This window comes from Mauremys reevesii, linkage group 6 (genome assembly GCF_016161935.1).
Source record: "Mauremys reevesii isolate NIE-2019 linkage group 6, ASM1616193v1, whole genome shotgun sequence".
Taxonomy (NCBI): domain Eukaryota; kingdom Metazoa; phylum Chordata; order Testudines; family Geoemydidae; genus Mauremys; species Mauremys reevesii.
The window spans coordinates 94439171-94451952 of NC_052628.1; the positions used below are offsets into that span (position 1 = coordinate 94439171).

Sequence of the window (12782 nt, forward strand, 5' to 3'; positions counted from 1 at the left end):
GTGAGTAGGACTTGCTTTTTACCTAACAATTTGGGGGCTCGTCCGGGATTCCTTCTGGTGCGGTGCCTCTGTCCAGTGGTCAGACCACTCATATACGAATTGGCAGGCGCCACGGGGGATTTCTCCCAGCCAATTCAATATTGAGGGGTCGTGTACTGGACAGCAGGATAAACGCCAGTTGGAGGGCTCCTGTCAGACACCATGGGTCAAGGGACTAGCGTGCCTCTTGAGAGTCCGCTGGGGATTGTAAATAAGTTATGGAATGAAGGGAAACTCCCAGTACAGACAGGAATGTCTAGGAGGAAGTTGTACACACTGTGTGTAAGGAATTGGACTGGGTATACCGCGGTATTGGCCGACCCGGAGATGAGGTGGCCTTCGTATGGCTCTTTCGAACAGGCTGCCTTAAGAGGAGTAAGGAGCCAGATCGAAAAAGACCATCCGGGACAGTTATGTTACTGGTTTTGTTGGGACACAGCAGCAGAGCTGTGGAAATCTTTAAAAATTATGGCAGTCAGGTATTCTTCCAAGAGTGAACCCCCTCCATGTTATTTCGATGAAGGGTGTAAACCACGGCGTGTTTTAACTCGTCAGTTGGTCCCCACTGCACCTGCCCCTATTCCTCTGCAAGGGGACTCTCTCCAGAGTGCAAAGGGGAATCTGCAGGACTCCAGATTAATAAACTTGCCACACTTACTCTGAAGCTTTGCTCTTAAGCTAAGGATGGTGTGAGCCCGTTGATCAACGAATTGTTGTCTGGTCTCTGACAAATCTCTAAGCCCTATACCAACTCCGCACAAACTCGGGTGCTGGAAAGGTGAGTAGGACTTGCTTTTTACCTAACACCAGTATTGCCCTGGCCTCTTCGTTTGTCATTCAGTGTTAAACACATTCTAAGACAATATGCATTTCCTCACCTTTTGGGGGCGAAGCCAGGCTTTAAGGCACCTGCTCCCCTACATGGTGTTAACTTCGCTTGTGCCAATCAGAAACAAACACAAACAGGTTTTGGGCCCCGTCCCCTATGACACTTCTATGATGTCATTGTGGGTACTTTATGGCCTGCCTGCCATGTGCAGGCAGGGAGAGGAGAAAGAAAACGAATCCTGTGTATACCCGTGTATCCTGTGTATACCCGTGTGTCCTGTGTATACCTGTAACCGAGCCTGATCACCTCGAAGCCTCTCTCTCAGCTCACGTGTTTCAAATAGAGCTTCTACGTTTGCCGGTCGTTATGCGTTGGTTTGTATTTGTAAGTATCAGTTATTACTAAATGCTGCATCTTTGTTTATAAATATTGTTAGTAGATATTTTAGTCATTGTGTGTTTTAAGTTTCATTAACTTTATTAGCTAATCATACGCTGCTCCCTTACCCCTTGTAATTATCCCCAATAAAACTTTTAAATTGATTAAGTTTAGTGTGTGTGTGTGTGTGTGTGTCTGCAGTTTGCATCGTGACCCACACTCTCCTTGCATCCCTTACCAATATAGTCTGTTGCCACGTGCAGCCTGGTAAATAACAGGCCTGCATTTTCTTTCGCCCCTGCGAGTCCGTGGCAATCTATACTTCCTAGGCAGTCATTTCACATTTTGTATGCATGGAACTGATTGTTCTTTAACTAAGTGGAGTACTTTGGATTTGTCCTTATTGAATTTTATCCTATTTACTTCGGACTATTTCTCCAGTTTATCCAGATAAACTGCAACCCCTCCTAGCTTGGTATTGTCCACAAACTTTATAAGTGTACTCTCTATGCCATTATCTAAATCACTGATGAAGATATTTAGCAGAACCAGATCCAGAACCGATCCCTGGGGACCCCACTTGTTATGCCCTTCCAGCATGACTATGAGCTACTGATAACTACTCTCTGGGAATGGTTTTCCAACCAGTTATGCACTCACCTTGTAGTAGCTCCATCTAGATTGTTTTGAGGAAGTCAGGACTGGGAGTATGTGGCTGTAATTAAGACTAGTAGATGGCAGAGTGTTACTATTGCTGTATAGATCAGAGCTGCTAGACCAGTGATACCAGACACTTCTGTGTTCTTGGGAAACCAGGGTGCAGTATCCAGCCTGACTCATGAAAGACACCACCACACCCCCCAGCCTCTGCTTAAACCAAAACCCATCAGAGGAAAAAACTTGCAGAGAGCAGGGAAGGGTGTTGGGAGACACACCTCCTGACAAGGGTGACAAGATTAAGACATCCCCATTAGCATACAGAATGGAGAGCAGAGACAACTCCCCTAGCCTCACCTGCATGAAAGATGGAACAGGAAGACATCTCAATTTGCATACGGAATGGAGAACCAAGAACCACACTGAATTCTGGGACCAGAAAAAGCAGGGAAGCACTGCATCATGGGAATCTCTGCTCCAGATGCTAATGAACCCATGTCTGCACACACCCAGCTCAGCAATTATCAGACCAATTTTAGTAATTAATCCTTAATTGATATCTAAATACTGAAGCTGCCTAGTTGCATTGTGAGCTCCCTGGAAGAAAACACCACCCATAGCCAAGAGTGATCAGCTCCTTTTGTCTAGTCTAAAGAAAATCCTTGAGTTATCAGCCTTACCTATAAACAAATCTATTGTTCTCCCTTGAACAATTGTATTTTCTCTACAAAAATCCCTACTCACCCTCTAGTCAGAGTTCTGATGCTTAGATCCAAACTCTGCCTCAGTTCTCCATCTTCTCCTGACTGATCGTGCTGGGGACTCTGCCTGCCTCCTGCCCTCAGGACCCTCAACTATCAACATCATCTGGGAACCCCGACCAGTTCAAGCTTCAGGGAGTGGTGAGATCCCCTTTTCTCTCTCTCTCTCTCTCTCTCTCTCTTTTCATTTTTCCTGTCTACCTTAGGTATTAACCTTTAATAATGTATGTTATGTTGGTTTAGGCCTCCTTGTGTAGTTATCACCAGTATTCAATAAATAACTTGTATGGTTAAGCTGGTTGCTTCTCTCTCTCTTGCTGAACCGTACTCTTTTGTGTTTTTAGCTTCCCCCATTTACTCTGCAGCAACGCTGCTTTTACCTTAGCTAAAGATCCCTGCAGTGCCCAAAATACTGTGGGGCTTGCTCATCAAGTAGGTTACTGCCAGTACAATTGTGTTGTGAAGGTGGGAATAGGGACGTGCTGAATCTGGGACACATAAAGGTAACAGCTTGAAAGTGCTGCTTGACCCAGTCCATGGAGCCCAGGGGCATATAAGGAGAGTCAGCTTGAAAGTGCTGCTTCATCCATCCCAGTGAGTCCAGGGACATAGAAGGGGTCAGCTTGACAGTGCTGATTGACCCAGTCCGCTCAGACTTGCTCTGTTAATGTATGTGTGGGTGGGTGTGTTCATCCGGTTCTTGGGCTGGAGAAACATAGCTCCATTGGGAGGGGACTTGTAGAAGGGAGAAGTAGAGCTCCATATGAACACACAAAGTGACAGAAGCAGTACATTGACAGAATTACAGAATCCCCTTCCCCAGAAAAGTAACCCGAATAAATGAGCATACCCCAAAGTAAGGGGCAAATCTGGTAACACCAGGGCTGTCTACCACACACAGACACTCATGATGTAAAAACCTGATAGTAGGGGGCAGTCCAGTCTGGGAGCTACAGTACCAAAGCATTGTGGGGCACACAGAGCAGGCAGTGGCATAGCCCCTCCTTGACCTGGATTTTCACCCCAATCCAACTGGTCACTTATTCCATACTGCTGTTTTCAAGGGATTAGTATCTCCTAACTTTACATCTTCATCTACTGATTTGAGAATTATAAAATAATAATCTGCTTGCTTTCTACTCATCTTTCCCTTTTAATGTTTCCAGCTCTGAGCCTGCCAACCTACCCCCTTCTACTTTCAACTTCTGGGCTTTATAGTGGGAATCTTAGCCCTTTCCCAGCTGGGCTTCATTCTCATTATCCCTGGCCTTCCCTCTCTTGGTGACACCAGGTAAACCTAATTGGCCTCTCAAGGGCTAATGTGGGGTGAACACCCCATCATGCTGCCCTTTTGGTAATATGTTGGTGTAACTTTTTCCTTTGCTGTTATAGTAGGATCACCAGTAAAGGAACAAGACCTGGCAAACTTGTCCCAGTATCTATCTATTTTGGGTATTGCTTTTAGCTTTCCCTTTGGTTACAGGCTTACAACAGTGTAGAAAAATATATAGTCTTGGCCACTAAATCTAGATTCTTATTAAACAAGTACAAAAGGAGAGGGATAGTCAAAATTCCCCCAAGACAATGACTCATTGGGCTGATGTGATTAAGGCATGTCAGTTTCATAGACAAGGGTACACAAGGGAGTGATGTGATCTGCCCTAACCCAATGGATCAGGTACCCATTTGCAGGTAAGTGAACAAGAGGTAGCCTTTTAGTGTGCGATTGAGCAAGACTCGAATCCACAACCTGGCAGTCCATCATCTCAACCTCTGAGCCACTACAACTCTAGGAAAGAGAAGAAATAAGATGGAGAGGGAAAATGACACACAGGGGTGGCCATGGTGGAGGGGTTGACAAAGTCTCACACCCCAGGTGGTGATGGCATCTGGGTCCCACTTGCTCTCTGGCCTGGATTGGTCAGGACATTTCTCAGCATCAGGATGACAAAGGGCCAACAATGTTCCAGTAGATCCCAAGGTCCCAGGAAATGGTGTCAGTGGTAGCCCCTTGATGGTAAAACTCAGTTCTTCCCATTTACCCATCTCCCAGCCAGAAGCTGTCAGACAGTTTTCACCCCCAAAGTAATTTCTTTTAAGGAGCCCTCCTCCTATTATTTTGTCCACCAACTAGGCCTGACTTTTGACATACCAATTTTGGTTCATTGATTTTCGGTCCCACACTTCTCTTGTTTACCAGGCATGATCTTAACACAGTCCTTGAGTTCTATAAGTAGGCCATTTTATTTGAATTAATTTAATCTTTTTGTTTCCCTTTTGCACCTTTTTGTATTAACATTTATTGTCATCGATTTTTGCGACACTTTGTGAAATTTTACTTACTTTTTACAACCTATCTCACAATTAGGGTAAATTTGTGGGCCCAATTATTACAATATTAGGTAGTTACACTATAGGGAATTGCTATGTGGGCCAAGATTCTGATGCCCTTATACACACTTAACAGTAAGTTCTTGACAAATACTCTCCTTGAAGTTAATGAGACCATTTGTAATATAGTGCTGATCCATAATGATTACTTGGCAGGTAATATTGTAAAGGTAGTTCAATTGTTAAAAGAGCTTACCTTATGTTTGGATGTTTTTTATTGAAATGGGTTTTGCTACATTTTCTTTGGAATTGAATTTAATAGTGTTTACTGATAGTTAATGAAGCTTTCTATTTGGTAATGATATAAATCCCTATCTTCAGAAGCTGTCTCTGATTTTGCACCCACAAGTAATTGTATTTATAAGTTGGAGGCATCCAGTAACAGTGGATGTGCTTCCTAGTTTTATCTAAGTGCCTGACTGAACCTCCAAATCAGATGTATAAATGCTACAGAATATGCCCACAACTATTTGCTGGCACAAAGTTGAAGGTTGAGCTGAGGTCTTTTTAGAGAGACAAGGTGAATGAGGTAATATCTTTTATTAGACCAGCTTCTGCTGGTGAAAGACATAAGCTTTCAAGATCTTCTTTGGATTAGGTCTTTTTGAAAGTCAGTGTCATCATATGGATTGATAGGCTTTTCTTTTGTATTTCATAGACTATTTTTAAAAATAATAAAATACAAAAGTTTACCATTATGCATCATAATTGTTTCTATTTTTGTCCCAATGTCAAAGATAACATAACAACATAGAATTTTGCACATCTTAACTACTCAGAACTGTGGGTGTTTGGTGTGACAGATTGGGGGATAGATCTGTGTCAATTGTGAATTCCATGTTGTTTGGTGAACTCCACTTTGTTTCAGAGTGTTTCAATACTCTGTATTGTAACCTTCATTTTGAAGCGTGACCTTCATGTTATATTGCAACCTCATTTGTGGATTTGGAGGATTCCTTTAGTGGCAGGGGCTTAACACCTAGTGGAAAGACTATGGCTACACTAGAGAGCTTAAAGTAGCTCCCATTGGCTTAATTACTCCAGCCCCTGCCAGGGGCAGTAGCCATGTCAGCAGGAGCTTTCCCACTGACATAGAACTGTCCACACCAGGGTTAAATCGACATAAGTTATGTCGCTCGGGGAGGGGTGGGGGCTTATTCACACCCCTGAATGACATAATTTATGTTGATTTAAACTGTAGTATAGCCATAGCCTTAGTCTGAGAAGCTATGAGAGAGCCATCAAAAGCCATCAGTGTTCAATGAGTCTCCCCTACCAGAATAATGGGTTTTCTACCAGAAGGGCTATTGACTTTGAATGACTCTCTATATAGAAGCTGAGGGGAGGAGGGAATTTTTCCATCTGAAGCATATGGTGAGAAGGAGAGCAGAGGCAGAGACTGTTTTAAAAGGTGTCTGAAAGGCCAAAAAGGGCTTGTAGCCTAAGAAGGACTCACAGGAGCTGTGAGGTAAGATTGGGGATTGTGTTATTTTTAATAAATCTATAACTCTCTAGGGAGCTTTTGTTAAGAGAGAAACCGTTTACCCTTAAAGAAATTTCTTTGGTAAGCCTGTGTTCTTTGTCTTCCAGCCACATTGTACCTGAAGGATGCAACTAGGAACCAGAGATCTCACAATCAGGTACACTGGGAATATGTCTAAGCAGCTGGCGGTTCTGGAGGGCTGTGACACTAGTTTCAGGGTCTAAGATGCCCAAACTGCAGGGTCCCATGGTCCAAGATGAGTGTCAGACGCAGGGTCTGCCCCTGGGAGTGTGCCAGAGCTAGGAACAATGACCAATCACTTCCCAGACTCAAGGACTCTTAGAAGCGCAAAGTTGGGTCCCTTTACAACAGACGTAGGCTTGCCCAGAAGAGAGGAGAGGGCAAGGTTATGACAGTTGAATTGGGGCACTGGAACCTAGCTAGCAGTGCCTGTGAGAGGACTGGGGGAGTGGGAGCAGCAGTGGCTGTGGGGGGAGCGGGGTGTCTGGGGAGTGGAGGCGGCGCTGGTGAAGGGAAACCTCGGAAGCGCCTTGATTGGCTGGTCGCTTGAGCAAGGCCGTGCCCACCCTCCCTGCTTCCGCGCCGCTGGCGGTGTAGCGGGCAGGGGATATAACGAGGCGGGGCGCTCAGAAGCGCCTCTCGGCGCGGGAGAGGAAGTGCCTCCAGCCGCCTGCGAGGGGCGGCCGTTCTCTCTCCCCGGGCGCTGGGAGGAGGCTGGGGGAAGTTTGTCTCCGCTGATGCTAGTCCGGCCGGCTCAGCTCGTAGCTCAGCAGCAGCAGCTCGCGTTGCTCCGGAGCCACCGGCCGCTCCCTCCAGGTAACTGCTCCGCCCCCTTTGCTCCGGCTCCCAGCGGGCCGGGCTGTGCCAGTCGCGTCCGACGGAGTCTGGCAGCCCGAGCTCTGGCGGGGCTGCTGGCTGCCGCGCCTCCCCGGCTGCGCTGCGGTGGGAGGCGGGGTGACGCTTCTACTCCAGCCAGCCCCTCTTCGTTCACTCCCGGCTCCCCTGAGCCGGGCGCCTTGCTTGGGTCCGGCAGACGTTGGTCCAGTTAAAGGTCTTCCCTCGCCTACTTGGGCTCGCCATTGACGGAATCACAAGGGTGGTGGAGCCAGGGACCGAGCCCCATCCTGGGTAGCTGAGTCTGTTTGGCCGGGACAGGCGGTGGTGAGTGTAATGGTCGGTCGGTTTCGGTTTCCTCCTTTAGTGGAACTCGCATGTTGTTGTAAAGTGCTGGTGGTTGCACGCCCACTTCGTCTCCTGCTCGTTCGATAACACTTCTTGGTTCGTTGCTTGTCCTGGGGGTAGAAACAAGAACCACTCCAATGTGGAAAAAGTAGCAATATGGGAGACTTTTAATAACTGCCCCGGCTCCAGTTTCTGGGCCAACGATCTGTGCTCTCTCTCCCTGATATCATCTTACTTGGAAAAACACTCTTTTTTCCTCAGCATTATGAAGTAGAAGCTATTTTAATGCAGTTGAAATTTACCAAGTTCATCTGCTATTGACCGAAAAAAAGATTTCTGGAAACTTTGTTCTGTTTCAAATAGGAGTGTTTTTAGCCGTTTAGCTAATGGGTCTCCAGGTTTGTTGTTGTTGCTAACACTGTTGGCAACTTGAATGAATAAATAGAGTGAACCGTACAACGCAGTCAATCTTCTCCACGTATGAAACCTTTCAGAGGTATAACAGACTTTTTACATGAACTTTTTTTGATCTAAGGTTAACCAATAATAACCCCTTTATTTCTGGGGTTTCTGCAAACATTGCTATCTACCTTGAGCCACATCTACATAATAGTATTTAAGTGCTAAAACATCTTGGCAATGGGCATGGGTTAGAGAAGATCAGAGTTTTTTTATTTTTAAGGAATAGCATTCCTGTTTTCTGTCAAGGTTGGTAAAACAGAGCAGCAGAGTCTGAAGAAACAGATCTGAGGGCAGCAACAGTTTAGAAGGCTGTAAGTGGCTTTCTGAGATCTAAGCCTGGTGAGTGGTTTCAAACCTTAACAGGCAGCTCAGTATACCACTGGCATTTTGCCCCCTTTTCAAGGCTGTTCTGAAAAGTAAATCTTTTTGCTGGAAGGAGGTGAGGTTAATGACTTTTAAAGAGCAGTATGAGTTACCTATTTGGAGTATTTGCAATTCCAAACAGGTTTCTTAAATAGGGGGTTTCAGGTAGCTGATTTCAAGTTTGGCAAGAAATAACACCGAGGCTCTGTGGAACCAGAAAAGGTTTTTTTAGCACTGTAGCTGTTGGATATTTTGTAACTGAGCTGAAACCTCTCTTGTCTCTAGAAGACAATAGACCCCTTCTGCCTCTGTGAAGTAGGGAAAAAACATACTAGTGATGGAAGTCAAGTTATGGTACAAAATTTTTGTCGGAAGGTAAATATTTTGGAAATATGTACATTACTACTTAACTTTCTATCCTCTTTGGGAGTCTCCAGTGCCCTGTAAGGTTCACAACTCTCTTTCCTACTCTGAACTTTCTAGTGTCCTCAGATGTCAGTCCTTAAGATAATGAGATTGTACCAGAAAGAAGCTATCTCATCAGTGATGGGCTTCAGTTGCTTGGGGCACTTTTACTTGAGTGATATGCAACACTCCTTTCCCTGAGGCTAAGCACATCAGAGAATTTTTCCATGCTCCATTAGCCTGTTTGAGGATAAGACAAAGATCAGAGTCCAAAAATCTGCTGTTTTTACACCAACCACTAACTTCAGTGAAGTGAACTGCTCAGTGGGACTAACTGCATGAATAAAAATGTTCACCAGTTTGAGCAAAGGGCTTAGAATCTGCCCTGCTGAGTTTACACTGGTATGCTGGAGCAAAATTTAGTTCTTAAAATCTTTCATCACAGTGGAGAATTTCCTACCTGTCTTTTAGACAAAGCTTTTAAAACCTTCCTCTTGCCACCTTCCCCGCCCCACAAAAAAGAAATCTAAAGGTTCTATTCCAATTGCAGCATGTTAAATTATTGAAATCTGACTTCCTAGAACTGCTGCTGCTACTGAGGGCTTGTCTACACTGCGATGTTGTTGGCAAAACTTTTTTGTCTTTCATGAGTACTTAAAAAAGCCCTTGTTTCTTTACCCCCCCTCCCCCCACAAAAGTTTTACCGATGCAAGTGGCAGTGTGAACGTGGTTTTGTTGGCAGGGCGACAAACCTAACGCTGCTCCTCGGCAGGGCTAGAAGTATTTTGTCATCAAAAGTGCTGACAAAATACCGAAAGAGAACATTTACACATGCTGACTTTTAGTGACAAAGCTGTGTTGACACAGACTTGTTGCTAAAAGCTGCACTGTGTAGATAAGCCCGTAGGAGAGGTAATTTCCCAGGAATTCAGCAGGCCAATAAACTAGATCAATGCTGCTAATCAGATACTAGTCAGCATTATTCAGTTCCAGGAAAGCTTACTGTGGTTTTTAACCTTATCATTAAAAATAGCATGATAAGGAAACTAATTGGGATCCTTAATTAAACAAAAGTAAAAGTGAGGGAGAGGAAAATTGAAAGCAGAAAAAAGTATCTCCATACCCTTCAACAGAATATGGTCTTTCAGAATGCCAGTAGCATCCAATGAGCCAGAGCTTTACAAAACATATAAATGCTATCCTGGAAAAGTCTGGTTTGCTGACAATAAAATTTTCTAAAATTTCATTTAATCTATGATAATTGTTCATCTTTCATAAGGTTTTAGGCATTCTTCATTTATGCATGTGTAAGTATGCTGCAAATGTCTGTTAGGAGGTCAATAACACAGTAAGGCAAGCACAGTTTTCAGGGGCGGTTCTATGTATTTTGCTGCTAAGCATGGCAGTCAGGAGGCTTTTGGTGGCACGCCTCCCACAGGCATGCCGCCAAAGGCAGCCTGACTGCCACCCTCACAGAAACTGGCAGGCCGCCCCAGGCATACGCTGGTGCCTGGAGCTGCCTCTGACAGTTTTCCATATAGAGAAAACTGAAAATTTTCAGATAACTTTGTTTTAAGTATGGTTTGCCTGTGGATGTTAAGAATGGGCCAACACAGATTTGCATGATCATGTGCTCAAAGAAATACTTTGGGACAGAAGTAGCAAAGAATCCTGTGGCACCTTATAGACTAACAGATGTTTTGCAGCATGAGCTTTCGTGGGTGAATACCCACTTCTTCTCTTGCATCCGAAGAAGTGGGTATTCACCCACAAAAGCTCATGCTGCAAAACGTCTGTTAGTCTATAAGGTGCCACAGGATTCTTTGCTACTTCTACAGAACCAGACTAACACGGCTACCCCTCTGATACTTTGGGACAGGTGGGTTACATAAAATATCTAATTTCAAAGCAGTGTTTTCTTATGTTAATGAGACTTCTATTTCTTGCACTGTTTTTAACTGTCTTCCATTGATGTATAAGAGGATAATAGACCTGTGTGAATAACTGATTTCTTCAGTTTGCTGGCAGTCCGAAAAGTCAAAAGGAAAAAAAAAGTGGTTTGGGTTGAACTGAAATGTTTTTGGGCATTTTCAATAAATCAAAAAAAGTCATTTCATTCAATCCAAAACAGAACATCTAGGTTTGGAGAATTTTAGCCTTTTTTAAAATAAAAGCAAAATAAATATAGAGCTGGATAACGTGGTGGTGGTGCCTGGTACCTTACCTCTCTCCTGTTTACCCAATAGCCTCGTGGTTAGGGTACTCCCCTGAGATATGGGATTCAAACTGCTCTGTAGCAGGGTCTAGCCAACGGGCCTGTCTTAAACAGATAGTTAAGGGTTAAGGGCTCTTTTACCTGTAAAGGGTTAACATACAGTACCTGATGACCACCTGACCGAAGGACCAATCAGATAAGATTTTTTCAAATCTCTGTGGAGGGAAGCTTTTGTCTGTGTTTTCTTTGTTTGTCTCAGAACTCTTTTGAATCTAAAAGAGACCAGTCATGTCTCCAAGTTCTCCTGGAGTAGTTTCTACTAATTAATAGTGAGTATTAATTAGAAAGGCGAATTAGTCTTATGATTTAATTTCTATATTTGCAATTGTGTGTTTGCTAAAGGAAATTCTTTATTCCTGTTTGCTGTTACTTTGCTTTCACTGAGAAAGAAAGGGGGAGAGGGGATTCTCTCCAGAGATTGATAAGGTTATACCCTATGAGTGTCCAGCTTGGGCTCATAGAGATTCTGTATTTTCTTTTTGTTCTCTTAATAAATTCTTTTCTTTTCTTTGGACTTGGTTAATTCCTTCTTCTGTGGAAATTCAGGGGAAGGTGAGGGGGGAAGAGACAGTTCCTCCTGGGTTTGATTCAAGCAATTTGAATCAGGTATCTCTCTCCTAGGAAAAGGGAGGGGGGAGGAAGCAGGGGGAATGGTTTGTTTCTCCTGAGTGTAAGAACTCCATGGATTTGGGGCTCTTGGAATCCCCTAGGATTTTGGGGAAGGACTGTGTCTCAATCCACATTTCCTGATTGAGTGGTGGCAGCTTACTAGATCTAAACTAGGATTTTAGTTAGAGGAAAACCAAGTCAGGTCCCCACATTGGAGCCCAACAGTTCCAAGTGGGGGTGAGACCTTTGACATGGTGGCATGCGGGTCCTCACCTTGAAACCCCCCAGTTTCAAGTGAGGGTAGACCCATGACAGGGCCCTACAGAAAAGACTGAAATCCTGACTCCATTGAAGTCAATGGCAAAAAGTTCCATTCATTTTAATGAAGCCAGGATTTCACCCTACATATTTGGATAGGCACAGTATAAGAATCTAGATTTTGAGAGTGAGGGGCAATGTTAATTTAAAGAAACTGCCATATTTGCTGCTTACCTCCCAGGTGCAAGAAGTTTGGATTTGCATTTGACAGTTGTATCTTTTAGCATTGCTGCAATTAAAGTTGGAGGTACCTACGTTAGAAATTTTTTGGAAGGAAAAAAACCGCCACTGTTTCTACTGTTGGTGTAGCTCCACCAGTGGGTGCAGTGGTGCAGAAAGAGGTCTTAAACACCATGCTAGGGTAGTCAGTGTTTTAAACAATGTCCTCTAACTAGGCTTAAAAAAAAAAAGGCCTATCCAGCATTGTACTTAATATGTCAGTGGCCACTAGTGCCCTATCTAAACTAGCTCTCTCACTAGTGATATTTTAGCAGTAATTCCTTTTATATAGATAAGGACATGATGTTGGTGTATATAATGGCCATGCCTGACAGAAAGGGTCAATATTTATTTTTTAAAGCTTAAGACCTTGTCTTTGTTGCTAAAAAA

The 12782-nt window shown here is 44.0% G+C and overlaps 1 protein-coding gene across 9 annotated transcripts in view; it reads left to right on the top strand.

The window, feature by feature from the left end:
• GCNT1 (glucosaminyl (N-acetyl) transferase 1) overlaps nt 1-12782 on the top strand; it is an 87544-nt gene that overhangs the window by 48128 nt on the left and 26634 nt on the right. For 4 of the 9 annotated variants that reach the window (XM_039543252.1, XM_039543260.1, XM_039543254.1 and 1 more), the window contains one exon: nt 6646-6695. The exons of 1 other annotated variant lie outside the window; for it this stretch is intronic. The gene's annotated coding sequence lies outside the window, so the exon portion shown is untranslated. Of the gene's footprint in view, nt 1-6645; nt 6696-7169; nt 7376-7493; nt 7721-12782 lie in introns of those variants that run through there. 4 more of the 9 variants (XM_039543251.1, XM_039543259.1, XM_039543258.1 and 1 more) reach the window with 2 other exon arrangements.